This window comes from Bos taurus, chromosome 13 (genome assembly GCF_002263795.3).
Source record: "Bos taurus isolate L1 Dominette 01449 registration number 42190680 breed Hereford chromosome 13, ARS-UCD2.0, whole genome shotgun sequence".
Taxonomy (NCBI): domain Eukaryota; kingdom Metazoa; phylum Chordata; class Mammalia; order Artiodactyla; family Bovidae; genus Bos; species Bos taurus.
This window is the reverse complement of record NC_037340.1, coordinates 24413898-24433076: the sequence shown is the minus strand read 5'-3', so window position 1 is coordinate 24433076 and position 19179 is coordinate 24413898. Positions and strand designations below refer to the sequence as shown.

Below are 19179 nucleotides of genomic sequence, written 5' to 3'. Positions count from 1 at the left end.
AATTGGGATTAACCTTTTTTGCTGGTCATTTAGCAATCCCTAAAAGACATAAAAAATCCAATTTTGCAATCTCACAGCAATTTCTTAGTCCCATATCAAGTAATTTTCTTTGTATGCCCTCTCTCCACAGTTGCTAACTGCCTAGAACAATGTTATCATGATCATGTTTGGAAAATGATCCAATTCAAAGTATTATGGGACAATTGTTCCATTAGCAATTGCCAACAACAGAAAGATCCTACACAGTACTTCTTGAAAACAGTCTCACCCTGGTCAGATGAATCCTGCATAGGCTGGAATTAAAACCTTTCACTCCCATGAAGTTTTTTGAGCCCAGGAAATTTTCTAATGGACTGGTTTGAACATTGAAAGCCTTGAGGAAATAATAATAGCAAAGCCTGCTTCAAGTAATGTGACGGTGGGGCAGGGAAATGTCAGACTAGAGGAACCAAGAGAGACCAAGGGGAACTCAGCTGTCATAGTGGCTTCTGAGTCACTAGATCCAGTCTCTTTGAGATTGCTGTTAGTAGAGGGGTTTCTGTCTAATTGATTTTGTAATTGGTACATAAGAAATACATGAGCTAGTCACCTTCTTTGTGACTAGGATTACATCTCTCAAATATGATGTCATACCTCAAAGGAGTTCGAGGTTCACCTGGCACCCTCATTTTACAAAAGAAGGAAATAGAGTCTTGGGGAGGCCAAGCAATTTTCCCTGTTATAGTAAAATCATAAAACAAGTAGCAAGGCTGATGATGGCAATTACAGACTGTTCCTCAACATGGTACGATGTATCTATTGGAAGAGTCTCACCTGCATGCTGAAATAGCCACATGACAGAGGCCCAAACAGGAAACAGCAACCATGACAGCATTTCTAAATATACATCCAGAGGAGGCTTTGTGATTCTTTGATCAGAGGGGAGTGTTAGGAAAAGTATCTGTCCATACATGCTTAAACAGTCAAATAATGTGGTTTCCCCGCATTACAGATATGAGAGCATGGAAAAGAAGAAGCACCTTTTCTACTTGTAGGTGGACCCTGAGTCTTTGAAAGTGGCAACTCTCAAAGGTTGCCAAAGTAGAGGGTGTGCCCCAAGATGACTGCAGTCAGAAAGCAAAAATGTAGCTCCCATAAAGGGAATTCAGACAAAATGCCCCTGCTTCTTCTAGCCATCAACTGGGAGACACTGTCCCAACAAGATCCCACCTTCAACCCCATCCCTGAGCAAAGAGGGTGGATCTCAGGTGTGGCCTCCTGGGCAGCTTCTTCTGCTTCAGTGCTATTCAGTCTCCCTGTTCACTGGCAAACTTACCTAGTTAGAAACCCCTCAACCTTATCGGTCACTCATTGCTGACAACTTGAAAGAAAATGACTTATCCCATCTTCCCTTTTTGCTCATATATGTCATACTGCATAGTTCTAAGTCTTTACACACATTCATATTTCCTCCTCATAACAGCTCTGTAAGGCGAGTACTACTATTATCCCCATTTTACAGATGAGCAAACTGAGACACAGAATGGTGATGGTAATATAAATTACTACTACTAATTTACCTGTTTGGTGTGTAACTCAAAGCTATGTTCTAACATTTGGGATGTCTTTCAGGAGACTTAAGAGGAGAAGGTTAGTGCCACAACTGACCTATAAAAGCCTACATATAAAATCTATAATCTTGTGTGGATGGCTCTTAAATTTTACTTACACGCAGGGCTGACTCTGGGGGAAGTTTGAGGGTCTGTCTACTCCAGGGTCCTCTTATTGCTAAAGAATAAGAGTATGGCTTCACACCATCTTCATATTTACCCTCAGGAAGAACTCCTAGCAGTTTTGAAAACTTAGCTTGGGTATGCTTCAGACAAAATAAAAATCCACACATCATTTTAAAAACATTTTTCAGTTCATAGAAATAGGGTGCTATCAGTCATATCATTTTCCTTGTGACACTAATTAAGATCTTTTAATATTCTGCCAGGTCCTAAAAATAATTTGAGCCACGCTTGTTTCATGTTTAACATATTGTTCATTCTCTTGGCTCTACCTGTTAAATATTTGGGAGCTCAGTAATAGATCAACTTAGTCAGGCTGCAGAAAGAAATCTATGGTCATTTACAAGTGATCTCTGTTCCAACTTCAAAATCAAAAGATAAAATAATTTCATAGCAGAAATGAAATAACATTTTATACTATGTTTTATGGAATGGACTGACCCACATGAATCAATAGCTTAATATTTAATTTCTTTTGTAATTTCTCTAAGCACTTCAAAGACTCAAATGTAATAGAGGTGATTTCCTTAGGGTTAAGTGTTAAGAAGGCAATGGCACCCCACTCCGGTACTGTTGCCTGGAAAATGCCATGGATGGAGGAGCCTGTAGAGTCAGATACAACTGAGCAACTTCACTTTCACTTTTCATTTTCATGCATTGGAGAAGGAAATGGCAACCCACTCCAGTGTTCTTGCCTGGAGAATCCCAGGGACGGAGGAGCCTGGTGGGCTGCTGTCTGTGGGATCACACAGAGTCAGACACAACTGAAGTGACTTAGCAGTAGCAGCAGTAGCAGCAAGTGTTAAGAACTTAAGCTCATCAGCTCTCAAACTCAAACTGATGCTTTTAACATCACCTTCACCACCCCACGTATCACACGAACACAAGCAAAAGAGAAGCAGCCCAATCCAGCTCAATATATGACAGAAAAACCGGTTCTTATGTAAGAGTCAATGCACACCTCACCCAGTTACATAATTAAGTATATTTGGCAGGAGAAGCCTGACAAGACTGGAATACCCTGCTTGTTTGCAAGTGTTCCAACAGAAGTAGGGATAGGGAAAAACACCAAGAAGTGCCAGTTTGAGATACTCAAAAACCTTTATGTCTGCATAAACAAATCACCCATTTGTATGGCTGCTGTCTTAATTTAGGCTGCTATGACAAAATACTATAGACTGGGTGTCTGAAACAACAGACATCTTATTTTCTCAGAGTTCTGGAAGCTGGAAGTCTAAGATCAGAGTGCAGATGGCCGCTTTCCCGTTGTGTGCTCAGGAGGCCTTTTTGGGGTGCATGCACCTAGAGAAAGAGGTTTCTCTCTCTTTTCTTATTTAGATTAGGTTATGAAGGTCCTGATTACCTCCTAAAAGCCCCACTTCCAAATACCATCACACTGGGAGTTGAGGCTTCAACATATGAAACTGGATGGGACACAAACGTTCAGTCCATTAACAGGTGACTATTTTAGGGAAAGCTTTAAAGAGACATCATTCTCTTGCCTTTTTCCTTTTAAAATCCTTTTTTTGTTGTTCAAAAATTTCTTTCACTTGCTACGTCTCTTTCCTTTTCCTCTGCTGTTAGGAGGTCGTATTCCCCCAACCAAAACACTGAAGGTTTTCTTTTCAGACAGCAAATCTCATTGGTCTTTTTTCAGCCTTCATCCCACTGAGTCCCTTTGCAGGACAGAACAATACACCTGCCTTCCCTTCTCAAGTTTCTTCATCCACAGATATACAGTCTAGGGAGTTCCCTGGTAGTGCGGTGAGTGGCTAAGACTCCATGCTCCCAATGCAGAGGGCCCAGGTTCAATCCCTGGTCCGGGAACTAGACCCTGCCTGCCACAACTGAAGATCTCACATGCCACAAAGAAGACTGAAGAGCCTTCATGCCGCAACTAAGACCCAGTGCAGCCAAATAAAGAAATAGGAAATAAATATTTTTAAAAGGAGTCTAGAAATAGACCAACAGGGATTCAAATTTGGGCCTTAGACAACGACAAGTTACTTAACCTTTCCAAGTCTCAGGTGCCTGCCTCATCTATTAAAAATAAAAACACTTTTCCCCACCCTCAGGACACTTGTGTGGGTTAAATGAAAGAAGGTGATATATGCATCTGTCACTAGGTCATCAATAAGTGTTTGGTTTCCTTTCACTCTGCAGGCTCATTCTTTCTCCCGAGTGATGCCCCAGCATTTCTATTTGCCCTTAGTACACCTCCACCTGGACTTGCAGCTCAACTTGAATAAACCCATGTAACAAACTCCTGTACTCCTGCCTACTCCCCAGGTGATTTGGAGCTGATGCCATCAGCCCTCTTCCCATCATCTGGACCAGAACTCCAAAGGCCATGGCATTAAGTTAAATTCCAAAGGACATGACATTAAATTAAATCCCAAAAGTCGTGAAATTAAATGAATATATAAGACCACAGGTCTTAGGACTGGACCATCCATGAAGGATCCCTGTCTGTGTCTATTAGTCACAGAAACATTCTAGTATCTAGGCAAGACCTATGAAGTCCATCCCTCTGAATGTTCACATCAGTATGTAATCCAAATAGGGTCGTCAGGCATGAGAATCACCTAAAAACTTGTTAGAAAGGTAAATTCTTGGCCCCTCCCCAAACCTACTGAAACTTGAGGGGACCCAATATTCCCCAAGCAATCAGGATGCAAGCAAAAACTTGGCGATCTAGTGGTATAAACAACCTGCCATCTTGGGCCTTAGGAGAATAAAAATATTTAAATATTAGTGTACATAAAATTTAAATATGAGCAATGCATTTAATTCAATTAGTATAAAAGAATTTATAAAACAGAAGTCATCCTGCTGTCTTTTATTCCATTATAAAAGTTCAGACATAATTTTGGTGCTGTAAAAGCCAAAATATTCTCAATTCAGATCCTCAAATGCAAATACTTAGAAAAAGTACTTAGCTTAATTCTGTGAGAAGAGTATCTTTAAGAAACAAAAGATAACTTACTGAACAGATTCCCACTTGAATCTGTTATACAACAATAAAATAAAACTAGCTTTAGGAATGGAAAAGCTGACTTTATTTTTTATGTTCACTGGAAACCTCTTCTCCCTGTGGTCTAAGTAGAATGTGATACACAGGATTGGTAACATGTCATTGGCCAGGATGCGCAGAGAGAAAACTTAGCTATTTAAATATACTAAATTTATTATTGTTTTCAAAGAGATTAAGTTAAAGTAATTGGTACATAAAATTGCCTTTTGAGACCCAGGAAATCTCATATCTACTTTCCACTATAGAACAAGAAAGGAAGCATTAGCAAGATAGATTGAAATTGAAGAGCTGCAAGTTCCTTCACAATAGATCAGACAAAAAGCACTAAAGCAACATCATCATGGAAGGCAATATGGAAATACTGTTGGGGGTGGAGGGTCTATCATAAAAAAAAGGAAAAAAACTGTGAATGGCAGTCAACAATGAAGAGATTCAGAACAATGAAATCAAAGATAGACATGGCTACTTATTATTTATGAAGACTTGTTTTCTCAAAGGATTATTATCTAGCTAAAAATCAAACACCTAGAGAAGACTTTACCTTTTAAAGGTCATTCAGTTATTGCCACACAAAGGATTATAAACATGTAGTGCAAGTAAATTAAGTTCTGTCAACTCTGAAAAAGTAATGCCAATTGTCTACTATAATTTACTTATTTGATGTTACTGCTGAATTTAAGTTACTGGCCAGAGACGGAAACTATTTCAAAGACATTTACTTTCCGGCTATCTTGGCTCTGTCTGCTCTTTTTAGTTGTATTTATTAGTCATTTAATTTTTGTCTCAAGTATCACATGGGCCCTTTATTTCCCCACAATTCAGCAGGAAGTAGGCTATAACTTCCATTAGTCTCACTGTAGTTTTGCCAATACTGAGAAGGAAGCACCACAAGAAGAATAACTCAGAGTTTCTCCTGCTCATGCCTAGGTTATTTTCTTGGTCACTAATAAGGCTGATTTGCTTCTAACCTCCTCCATGTTTCCAGAGCTGTTACTTCATTGGAAATGTCTTGGAATCTTCTTCCTCAGAATTTAGACTAAAGGAACATCTGGTGTTAAAATGAGAAATGCCTATTACTTTGTCTCAGCTTGCCTTTCAAGTTTCAGGCTCCAGGGTTGATCAGTCCTAAGATGACAGACAGTAAGCACATCTATTTCTCTCAGGAAAAGACGTAACTGCAAAAGATATGGGATTTGGCCATATGGTCCTTTAAAATAAAATCAACCAGTTATCAATCACCAACCAATGGTCTGATGAGTCTATTAGCACAGTGGATGCACGATCCATTATCCAGTACAGGTCAGACTGCAAATCTCAGTTCAGTTTGTTTTCAATCTCTCCTCATCAAGGATTCAAAAATTACCTGTGTTCAATCTTATATAACATTCTACTATTTGCATGTTTAAAAGAGTCTGAGAGAACATATAACAAATTTTTAGTAGTTGTTCATCTGGCTGGTGGCTTACAGGTATCTTTTGTTTCTTTTATAAAAAAATTTTATTGGAGTATAGTTGATTTACAATGTTGTGTTAGTTTCAGGTATACAGCAGAGCGAATTAGTTACACATATAGTCACTCTTTCTTTTTAGATTCTTTTCCCATATTGACCATTACAGAGTATTGTAATGTACAGAACTCCCTGTGCTATACAGAGAGTTCTTATTAGTTATCTATTTTATATAGAGTAGTGTGTATATGGGGAGAAGGCAATGGCACCCCACTCCAGTACTCTTGCCTGGAAAGTCCCATGGACGGAGGAGCCTGGCAGGCTGCAGTCCATGGGGTCGCTAAGAGTCGGACACAACTGAACGACTTCACTTTCACTTTTCACTTTCATGCAGTGGAGAAGGAAATGGCAACCCACTCCAGTATTCTTGCCTGGAGAATCCCTGGGACGGGGGAGCCTGGTGGGCTGCCGTCTATGGGGTTGCACAGAGTCGGACACGACTGAAGCGACTTAGCAGCAGCAGCAGCAGCAGTGAGTATATGAAGAGGGAAGCAGAGGATGAGGTGGTTAAATAGCATCACTAACTCAATGGACATGAATTTGCGCAAAGTCCAGGAAATAATGGAGAACAGGGGAGTCTGGCATGCTGCAGTCCATGGGGTCACAAAGAGTCAGGCAAAACTTAGCAACTGAACAACAAGTGTGTATATGTCAGTCCCAATTTCTAATTTACCCCTTCCCCCTTATAGCCTGATAATCAAAAATTTGTTTTTTACCTCTGTGACTCTACTTCTGTTTTATAAATAAGCTTATGCTTATTATTTTTAAATATCTGTATCTTCTAACCTTTTTATAATAAATACTCATTTTGGGTGTAATAAAAATTTTTAAGGAAAAAAATATCAAAAAGAAAAAAATTATTCTCTTGGCTTTGCATGCTCTGCAGAGGATTGATGCTGGAATTAAGAAAAACTGGTTAATAAGGCACCTGAACTAGAAAGGGGAGATGAAAAGATGTTTAAGTGGCAAAACTGACAGGAATCAATGACATATTTGGGTTTATAAATAGTAGTGAACACTGAAGTACTCATAGGAAATATCTCTAATTTCCTAAAAATATGGTCAAATAATCTCTTTTGAAGAAAGTAGCTTTACCTTCTTACTTCACAAGTAAAACTAACTAAAAATTTAAATTATAAATAATCACTTGAGACATCAATAATAGACATTTAAACAGCCAAAGAACTATGTAACATTTTGATGTGGCAAGTAATCCCAGGATATTTAATGTAAGCAGGATGCAGATAAATATTTGCAAATGGATTAACAAGAGATCACTAATTGGAAAGTACACAATTATGCAGCATAAAAATAATCAAGATTTTTGGACATAGATACTTTATGGAATATGAAAAAATTAATAAAATATGCTGGAAGAAAAATAATTCAAGGACATAAGTGTTCATGATTGGTTTCTTAGGCATTCACTCAATTTCTCTGACTGGCAGAGTGCATTGCAAGAAAAAATCCTGAAGCTATATTTCTCTTAAGAATTAATAAATTTCAACATAAAAACATTATTTATGTAGAAAAATATGCAGGGTTTCCTTTTAAGAAAATAAAGCATCCTAATAGTAAACATTGGGCTTCCCAGGTGGCTCAATGGGTAAAGAATCCACCTGCAATGCAGCAGACACAGGAGACACTGGTTTGATCCCTGAGTTGGGAAGATCCCCTGGAGAAGGAAATGGCAAATCACTCTACTATTCTTGCCTGGGAAATCCCATTGACAGAGGAGCCTGGAGAGCTACAGTCCATAGCGTTGCAAAGAGTCGGACTCAACTGAGCATGCACAGAAAGAACAGTAAATATTTTATTTTAGCTAAAAGTACAATAGCTGAATCCAAGATACTTAATTATTTTATCTCCCTCAGGCTCATACCAATTTTCTTTCCTACTCTTCAATAAGACTGATATAGATGACACCAGATTTATGATTAGAATTACACAAAAGGACTTAATTGATTTCACTAATAACACTTGGAAGGAAAGTTATGACCAACCTAGACAGCATATTAAAAAGCAGAGACATTACTTTGCCAACAAAGGTTTGTCTAGGCAAGGCTATGGTTTTTTCAGTGGTCATGTATGGATGTGAGAGTTGGACTGTCAAGAAAGCTGAGTGCTGACGAATTGATGCTTTTGAACTATGGTGTTGGAGAGGACTCTTGAGAGTCCCTTGGACTGCAAGGAGATCCAACCAGTCCATCCTAAAGGAAATCAGTCCTGGGTGTTCATTGGAAGGACTGATGTTGAAGCTGAAACTCCAATACTTTGGGCACCTGATGGAAAGAACTGACTCATTGGGAAAGACCCTGATGCTGGGAAAGATTGAGGGAAGGAGGAGAAGGGGACGACAGAGGATGAGATGGTTGGATGGCATCACTGACTCAATGGACATGGGTTTGGGTGGACTCCAGGAGTTGGTGATGGACAGGGAGGCCTGGCATGCTGCGGTTCATGGGGTCGCAAAGAATCGGACACAACTGAGCGACTCAACTGAACTGAATAACACTATGGGAAAATGACTAAAGGATTGATCAAGAATCTTCATATCCTGGCTCAGTTAGTCCCCTCCTGTAATTACAAGTCATACAGTTCCTTAAAGTAGTGTAAGTACTGGGCCAGGACCCAGACCCCTAAACAAATGAAGACATACAAGATTAGAGATTGAAACCTCAGAAATCAGCCATATAGAAATACCAAAAAACACTTGGTTCCAGGTCCCAATACAATATTATTGCTCTTTCTGAAGATGTTTTTCATATTATAGCTTTTACTAAGATTCAAAAGCAAGTATTCAAGGGGGAAAAACAATATAGGGGTAGGTGCAAACTATTATGCACTAAGAAGTACAAACTATTATGTATAAACTAAGCTACAAGGATATATTGTACAACATAGGGAATATAGCCAATGTTTTATAAAAACTAAATGAAATGGAGTATGACTTTTTTATTAATAATTTATTTATTTCGCTGCACAGGCTCTTTGTTGCTGTGCATGAGCTTTCTCTAGTTGCAGTGAGCCAGGGCTAATCTTCATTGTGGTGTGAATGGTTCTCACTGCAGTGGTTTCTCTTGTTTCGAAGTACAGACTCTAGAACACCAGCTCAGTAGCTGCAGTGCATGGCTTAGTGGCCCTGCGGCAAGTGGGATCTTCCTGGACCAGGGATCGAATCCATGTCCCCTGCATTGGCAGGCAGATTCTTAACTACTGGACCACCAGGAAAGTCCTGGAGTATAACTTTTAAAAGTTGTTAATTGGGATTTCCCTGGTGGTCCAGTGGTTAATAATACACTTTGCAAAGCAGGGAACATGGGTCCAATCCCTGGTCGGGGAACTAAGATCCCACTGCCACAGACCAACTAAGCTACAACTACTGAGCCTCTGCATTCTGGAGCCCACACGACACAACTGGAGAATCTGTGCACAGCAACAAAGGATTCTGAATGCCAAGACCCGATGCAGCCAAATAAATAAATATAAAAAATTAAAAATTGTTAATCCCTGTATTGTATACCTGCAACATATATAATATTGTACATCAATCATACTTCAATTTTTAAAACTTTTTTTTAAAAGAAAGTATTCAGTGAAAATTAAAATTCAGAGATGGAAAAATAAGTGATAGTAGAGGGTATTTAAGTCAAGCAGGCATGTGAGAGCAAAAAGGCACGTAAATGCCAAGGATATTTATTTCATTGCTACCAGTTTCTAACAAAATATTGAGAGAGAAAGAGACTTGGCAGGACTTGACAGATTAAATAAGATTAGATATGTATGTTTTTCTTTGTGTTTTAAGCTTTAAAGTGAAAATGAAAAATGGCCTAAGAGCCAAATTCCATCACAAAACCAAGAGTTGTTCTAAAGGGAAGACATCACTAAAAGACCTTTTGGAAATCAAGGCCAGGTCTGCATCACCTCTGGATGGTACAGGAGAATGAATCCTGCACTGCTAGAACTTTATAATAGCTTTTCTGACTCTGAGATCCCTCCTCTGTCATCTTCTCATTGGCTGACTCTATTCACTCCACAAAAGATTTATTATGTCCAAAGGTCTTCTTGCTACCACTCCTGTGGTCAGAAGAACCTCAGCATCTTGTTGCCTCCAGGTATACTTGACATAATACTCCCATCTCTACCACCCATTTCTGGACTCAACACAGAAACTACCTAGATAGAAGGCTTTGGTCTTTCATTCATTCTCTACTTCTATTATATTTTTTAATAGACCTCATTTCTCAGAGTAGTTTTAGGTTCATAGAAAAATTAAGCAGCAGCTACAGAGGTTTTCCATACATCTGCTGCCCCCACACATGCCTACCCTCCCCCACTATCAGCTTCCACGCCTGCACAGAACGTGGGTTACAATCAATGAATCTACATCGACACGTCATCATCACCCAAAGTTCATTTTACATTTTTTTTTACATTAGGGTCCACTCTTGATGTTGTACATTCTATAGATTTCGACAAATGTATAATGACATCTACCCACCATTGTAGGATCATCCAGAATAGCTTCACATCTCTAACTTTTATTAATTCTTAACTTAAAAAAAAACTACCAATCAAATCTAATTAAGAGACACTTGGATAATAATAAAAACAAGTGCTTAGGCTACAACCAAATGAAATGAAGATGATTAAACAATATAAAATTTAAAATGTCTTCACTGACAATATAAAATTATTCTTTGTAAGTAATATAATGATGTAGATGGTTTACAAGGCTTTATCGAAAGTTCAGCTGCTGGCAAATTACTTATAGCAGAGAGCTGACTACACACTGTCTAGAATTTAAAAAAAAAAAAAAAAACAAAAACGGAAGAACCACAGGGGAAAATAAAAAAGTACAAATCAGAAAGTTTCATAAATTCTAAAGGCATGGCCTCCCCAAAACAGTCACATCACACCAACATCCACTGGAATTTCATGAATTAGCAAGCACTTCATTGAAAGCACACTTACCTTGTGTAGCCTACATCACAGATAGAGGCCTCAAATATGTTTTTGACCATTTAAGTCGCTATTTCCTGATCCCAGAACCTGGGATGTTTCTCGGTTTCCCAGACCCTTGCTCTCCCAGTGCTTTTCTGTTATCATTCTCTCACCTGGGATGCCCAACTCACCAGGAACGAAAACCCTACCCACCCCTGAAGGCCAATTTCCATTGTCACCTCCTGCCTGAGCTTCAACTTCATCATTGGTAGCTGGGTTAATAGCATTTCCCTTTTAAGATGTGTGTTGAGGGACTTCCCTGGAGGTCCAGTGGTTTAGAATCTGCCTTCCAATGTAGAGGCCTCAGGTTCGATTCCCAGTTGAGAAACTAAGGTCCCACATGGCATGGGGTGCGGCCATAAAAGGAACAAAAATCCAAGCTGACATCAAAATATGATCATTTAAAACACACACATACACACACACATGGGTTGAAGCATTACAAAAATAAAGCACATCCCTGTTGCCTAACAGGGAAGTCATTCATAAATGGTGGATATTTGTGTTAATCTTCTAAACTTCCTATCTGTATCTGATCATGACATGTTTTTCTATGCTTATATTTATTTCTGTAAATAGATATTTCCCCCTACCATTAGATTATAAGTTTCTTGAGGCCAGAAACTGCTCTGTTCATTTTGGTATCCCATGAAAACACAGCAAGTTTAAGCAAAAAGTAAATGCATAAACATGGCTCTCGGGAACTGAGTCAGAATATCAATTCTAACTGAAGCACAGAGAAGTGAATTTAACCAGGACAGAGAATGTGCCAATTGCATATTAATCTAGTCTAAACCCAGTGCCTTGTTCGTACTAAGAGTAATTTCCTGCAAGGTTCTGATAGTCTCAATTTTACAACACAGGACTAAACATAGTTACTGATGTAAGGAGAATGAACTCCAGAAACACTCGCAAAGAATGGAAGATCAAGTTGCAAAATGCATGAACCATTTTAAATTCCCTTTCTCACTCACATAAGTGATGTAGCTGAAGTCCATTTATAATAGTCTGTAAAGCTCCAATTGTGCAGAGGAAAGAGGCTCAGACTTTGAATCTGATGGCTTAAATTTCAGTCTCAACTCTGTCATTATTTGTTTTACAAGTTGGTAGAGATGACAATCTCTCTCAAAGTCAAAGTTTTCTCATTTCCAATATGGGAATAAACATTAGCAGTTAAAAGATTATGATGAGAATGAAATGAGATGATACAAGCGAATGTACTTTTTAAAAATTCCCAGATATTATTAATATTTATTCTCACCTAGATACATATATCTTTATTTAATTTAAATATTCCCATAAGTGAAACAATATGATGTCTGAGACTTGCCTTATAACAGAGATGCGGTAGAAGACAAGGCAACAGACAAAGCAATATTGGCTATGTGTTGATGACTGTCAAAGCTGGAGGATAGGTATATGAGGGTTCGCTGTACAATTCTTTTATTTTGGCAGTACCATGAAGCATGTGTGATCTTAGTTCACTGACCCAGGATGGAACCCATGCCCCCTGTATTGGGAATGTGGATTCTTACCCACTGGAAAACCTGCAAATTCTTTATCCCTACAATTCTTTAACCCATGAAATTTTCCATAATTAAAAAATGTAATTTTTCACTTTGCTTATTTACTATTAATATTTAATTTTACTTACAAGAAGTTTTGTACAGTGGAGAGTGCAGACTCTTGAATCCTAGAATCTGGGTTCCAGTCCTGCTTCTCTATCTGCAAAACAAGGATGATTGTTTTAATTACTATCACATAAAAGTTGTTGACAAACTGGATGAGAAAATTCCCATAAACCAGATAGCACACACAGGGTCCGAAGTCTAGTCAGAGTTTAATATATTACTTTATGAAACCACATAAAGACAAACCAATGTACTTAATTATAGGAATTCTTTCCATTTAGCTCTTGGGGTTAATAAATGCTCTTAAACAGGATGACACCAAATTAAACCCTGCTTGAAAGTATTCAAGAGGTATACGTAAACTTACCCCAAAACTTAGCTAGCTTCCATTAAACTGACATTTTCAGCACCAGTTTCCCCAAATTTTGTAAAAATTTCTACTTAAAGGTCCACCTAGTATTTAAGGATTTTTCTCATCACTATTTGTGGTCAAACTGTTGCTATCAGTTCAGTTCAGTCGCTCAGTCGTGTCCAACTCTTTGCGACCCACGGACCACAAGCACAACAGGCCTGCCTGTCCTATTGCTGTAAGTGGTGTTAGAACTCATTAACAGTGTCTAAGACAGGGTTGCCCTTATATGAACAGAGAAAAGTACCCTTTTAAAACCTATCTAAGCAATGTAGAAAAACTGAGTTAAAGAAAGGAAAAAATTATCCCAATCTCTCTACTCAGAAAAAAAAAAAAGGCTTTTCACATTTAAAAACTCAATCTTTTCTTTCATATCACCAAATACTGTATGTAGTTTTGATTGTATTTGACAAACCAAGAACCTTAACCATAAAGTACCATGTGTATGGTTTGTTAAGTTGCTTCAGTCATATCCAACTCCTTACAACCCTATGAACTATAGCTTGCCAGGCTCCTCTGTCCATGGAATTCTCCAGGCAATAATACTAGAGTGGGTTGCCATGCCTCCTCCAGGGATCAAACCCACATCTCCTGTGTGTCTCCTGCATTGGCAGGCGGTTTCTTTACCACTAGCACCACCTGGGAAGCCCATAAAGTACTGTACATTTACTCAAATGAAGTAAATATCTTTCTGTTTCAATTGGTGGTACTTCAATACATTTTAAGCTGGATTTAGAAAAGGCAGAGGAACCAAAGATCAAATTGCCAACAGCCGTTGGGTCATAGAAAAAGCAAGAAAATTCCAGAAAAACATCTACTTCTGATTTATTGATTACGCCAAAGCCTTTGACTGTGTGGATCACAACAAACTGTGGAAAATTCTTCAGTAGATGGGAATACCAGGCCACCTTACCTGACTACTGAGAAATCTGTATGCAGGTCAAGAAGCAACAGTTAGAACTGGAAATGGAACAACTGGTTCCAAATTGGTAAAGGAGTATATATCAAGGCTGTATATTGTTATCCTGCTTATTTAACTTATGTGCAGAGTACATCATGTGAAATGCCAGGCTGGATGAAGTGCAAGCTGGAATCAAGATTGCTGGGAGAAATATCAATAACCTCAGACATGCAGATGACACCACCCTTATGGCAGAAAGTGAAGAGGAACTAAAGAGCCTCTTGATGAAAGTGAAAGAGGAGTGTGAAAAAAACTGCCTTAAAACTCAACATTCAAAAAACAAAGATCATGGCATCCGGTCCCATCACTTCATGGCAAATAGATGGGGAAACAATGGAAATAGTGACAGACTATTTTCTTGGGCTCCAAAATCACTGCAGATGGTGACTGCAACCATGAAATTAAAAGATGCTTGCTCCTTGGAAGAAAAGCTATGACTAACCTAGACAGCACGTTAAAAAGCAGAGATACTACTTTGCCGACAAAGGTCCATCTAATCAAAGGTATCATTTTTCCAATAGTCATGTATGGATGTGAGAGCTGGACTATAAAGAAAGCTGAGCGTCGAAGAATTGATGCTTTTGAACTGATGGAGATGGACTGCAAGGAGATCAAACCAGTCAATCTTAAGGGAAATCAGTCCTGAATATTCATTGAAAGGACTGATACCAAAGCTGAAACTCCAATACTTAGGCCACCTGATGCAGAGAACTGACTCGCTGGAAAAGACACTTAATGCTGTGAAAGATTGAAGGCAGGAGGAGACCTGGATGACAGAATATGAGATGGTTGGATGGTATCACCGACTCAACGGACATGAGTTTAAGCAAGCTTCGGGGAGTTGGTGATGGACAGGGAAGCCTGGCATGTTGCAGTCCATGGGGTCGCAAAAAGTTGGACATGACTGAGCAGCTGAACTGAACTGAACTGAACAACACATTTCAGTGCAAAGCTCTTGAAATCAATATAGTACCACTAAGTTAAAACAAGAAAAAGCAGGGCCAGACTCAGTCGTATTCTAATATTGTCCTTGTTTCCTAGGTGCTTGTTTTACTTAACATTCCAAAAAATGGAATTAGGCAATGGCATGTAGGTTTCATATGCCAATTCAGAATTAACTTTGAGAGGCAAACCTTAGCTTCTGGAATGCTGCAAAAGAAGATCATTTTAGAAAGTCAGGGGAGCTTTAGAAAAACTGGTGAAATGTACATACAAAAAAATATATATATATTTTGCAGCCTTTCTTTTATTTTAGAGAGGTCTTCAGCATCCTGCACTCCTGTCAAAAATTCCCCTAAGAGCTATGGACTCTAGTCAAGATCCCTGCTCTGGTAAGTCAATTTTTATATTTGAGAATAAAACACTGCTGTTCTGGGAGACCTTTGGTTCAGTGCTCCTATATGAGCCTAGGAATCCTGATATTCACGAGACAGTTATTTTTTTCACTCTTTCTTAGGAAGAAAGAAAAAATGGAATTAACAGACCATGGCTACTATTAAGAAACTTACCACAAGGCTCTGCAAGTTCTTCCTCAGAAGACAAATATTTGCAACTACATGATGTTTGCAAAATGCCATAAGAATTTTCTCTCAGTTCAAAATGTGTGCACTTTTGCCAGTTAAGGTAATTATTAGAGAAAAACTGCCCAGTGAACATGCTCCTCATGGGATAGGAGCGAAGGCTGGGTGTCTTCTCACTGACATTTTCTATTGTAGAGGAGATGTAAAGGGCAGAACACTGCTACCCTTTAGAAGAGAAGCTGGGTTAGTGGGGTCACAGGGCCCAGCTGTGTGCTGCAGGCAAATTCCTTTGTGTTCACTTTTGTCCAAGTTAATAAGAGTCCAAGACTGTTTCAAGATTTTATGAAGAATATCTTAGTTGTAGATACCCGAAAATCAATGAGCATATTATCTAGGTATGGCTTAACATGGTTTTAGGTAGAAAACAAAGAGGAGAGTTGAAAAACCCTTTGGCTAGTCATTAACTTTTGTTGCCCGCCAAGTCCTGCTCCTTGCTAACTCTAGAAAATCAGAAGTAGTTTTGATTTGTTTTAAGAGCAGTACTTTATCCCTGACTTTGGCAAGGTCCTAATGTAATTACCTTTTAAGATCAGATTACTTTGCAAAAACATGCACATATGCCACCTCCAATGCTGTTAGTTGCATTTATCTAAATCAAACATTCTGGGTTTCTTGAACTGATTTAATGTGAGTGAAAAGAATAGAGAAGCAAAAATACCATGACTTGCCAAATACTGTGGAGTTGCATCAGACACAAATTAATGTATGAGAATGTACTGAGGGAATTTAACTATAAACCTTTGGCATGGAGCAAAAGTGGAGGACAAAGGAGCAGAGGGGTGAAGAGAAAGGAGGAGGAGGAAGAGGAAACAATTTAAATAGTGCTGGTGATCTATTACAGGTGGACGTGTGCCCAGGAGATCAAACAGCAACTGAGAAGCTGGTCACCCTGCATCCACAAATTCACAAATAGTTCATTGAAGAAATTACATTTCCAAACATGATTCACTAAGTGTTGCCATTAGAACATGCAAAACACTTTACAATTTAAACCTGGTGTCAGTATTTTCCGCCTGGCATTGACTGTACTACTCAATGCCAAGAAAATATGCTTATTTAAGAATCATTAGGAGCACTTTTGCCATAAGACGACAGACAATCAACAAATTTAAAATACCCTTCAACACATTTACCACATTTAAAATGCGACTCCTCCTGAAATTACCATTGTACAAGAATACATAAATTTTGAAATGACAAACATTCAAGAAACAAGCTCCTCTGGTCTGTGAAGAATAGCCCTAGGTCACAAATCAAAGCATATTTGGAGGTCTTAATTGGTCCCTTGGCTTTTCTTGAATTATTATGGGAGAGGAGGGAGACAGGAAGTCGGTTATTACTGCTCTGAAACAAACAGACAATAGTTATTTCTCCAGCAAAATGGGCTTACTTGAGATCAACAAAGAATTGCAAATACGGTCTATAGCCAAGCTGAGCCACTGTGAAATCCCCACAGAGCAAGCAGAGAACTCTTTCAAAGAGTAGAAAAGGAAGTCGAAGTGCTGTAGTAAACAAAGAGTCTATTGGAGGAACTGAGAGTTGGAAGCATAGTGACTTTTCATTGGCTGAGTTGTGACAGTCTCTCATTGGCTGAGCTCTTGCCAGGTGAGAAAAGGAAGTCTTTCTTCCTCATGTAGGCCTCCAGTATTGCCAGGGGACATGGGCCCTCCCCATCCTGGCCTCTCAATTGTTTTCACTGAGGTTTGGGTTTATTACTTTTTATGTTATAAAGTCCATTTTCTCTCTACTCTGATTAACCTGTTCTATTTCAGTTAAAACCAAGAGGAAACTGTGATATATCTAGCATATTGAACAGAGTGGATCATTTTTCTCCTTCTTCTATATGCTAAAAAGTAATCATCACTAATAATTATTATTATTTTGACTATTTCTATACTTTCCACACACCTGCAATTACTTCCTCCACTGAAGGCTTGAGTCCCTCAAAGTATTCCATGAGTGTTAGAATCAACTTCTTTCAAACTCCTGTTAACACTGAAATTTTATCTTCTACCCATGAATCATAAATGTTCTTAATGGCTTCCAGAAGGGTGAATCTTGTCCAGAAGGGAATTTTCTCAATCAACTTTCAAATATACAATATAGTATTATTAACTGTAGTCACTACTCTGTACATTAGAGCCCCAGGATTTATTTATTTTCTAACTGGAAGTTTGTACATTTTGACTAAGGTGGTGTTTTCTAAACTTGAGAAATCTGAAGAATTCTGAGACATTTGTTAACTGTAAGGATTCCACTTCCCACTACCCTATTCAGACCAATTGAAATAGAATCATTTTCTGGGAGGGGTTTGGAAATCTCTAAATGTAACAAATCCCCCCAAGAGATTTTTATCACGAGGCATATTAGGCAACACTGCTTGAAGTCAGTAGTGGCTCACATTTATTGAACACACACTGCCTACAGGGTACATTTCTAAGTGCTCTGTGTGTATTTGCTCATTTACTCCTAACAACAACTCTGTGCAGTATTGTCTCGGTGTCATTCTGCAAAGTAAGTGCCCCTCTTCAGCAATCCATTAAGGGTGGATTTTTTACCATTTGAATTTCAGGGCAATCTCATTTCCCATATTCGTAGTTTCTTAGATTCTAAGCTTTTGAATGCCTTTGAGATTAAACACCAATTCAGTTCTCTTTATAAAACACACCATAAACTTCTTTGCATAACATAAGAGCTCCATATATAAGAGATCAAAGGGTCATTCTGCTTTTTGTCCAGTGCTTTTGGCAGTGCAGAAGCCTACCTTGATTTAGGAGATGTGGAGACAGAAGCTGGCAGCAGAACCTGCTGCTGAAAGCAGAGACCTTTTGAGTTCCTCTGGCTGGGAGTCGGAGTCCTGCAGAAATTGAACCAGGAAAAGGAAAACAGAAAGATCATCTGGTCTGGCTGACTCCACTAGCTCAGATCCTGGCTGGGGAAGAGAATTTCAGTGCAGAAGAGAAAGGTAATAGATATTTCTAGTTTCCTGTCACACCCGTTCTTCCACAGGCTTATCCACATTCTAATCAGCCTTCTGAGACTAATAGTTTCCAGCTTACTAAAAGCCCATACTCATCTTTCCGATTCCTTTTATACTTGCCTGATTTGCACATTTTATGCTTTCAAAGTCTGTGATTATTCAATAACACAAAAGCTAATGCTTCTAAACTTTGTGCCATGCATTTCCAACCTGGAGGCAATCAGAACAAATGTGTGTGTTGCTTCCTTAACAACTATAATCCTAACTCCTTCAATGTGAGGAAGCTTTCCTTGCTCTGAAA

General features: G+C 38.7%; 1 long non-coding RNA gene across 3 annotated transcripts in view; it reads right to left on the bottom strand.

Annotated features, from left to right (window-relative positions):
* The window catches only part of LOC132346885 (uncharacterized), a 128836-nt gene extending 109857 nt beyond the window's left edge, over nucleotides 1-18979 (bottom strand). The window contains exons 1-2 of one of the 3 annotated variants that reach the window (XR_009496855.1): nucleotides 18663-18979; nucleotides 12972-13042 (exon numbers count right to left, since the gene is read on the bottom strand). This is a non-coding gene — a long non-coding RNA (uncharacterized lncRNA). Of the gene's footprint in view, nucleotides 1-12971; nucleotides 13043-17288; nucleotides 17819-18662 lie in introns of those variants that run through there. The other 2 variants (XR_009496853.1, XR_009496854.1) reach the window with 2 other exon arrangements.
* Nucleotides 18980-19179: the final 200 nt, after the last annotated feature.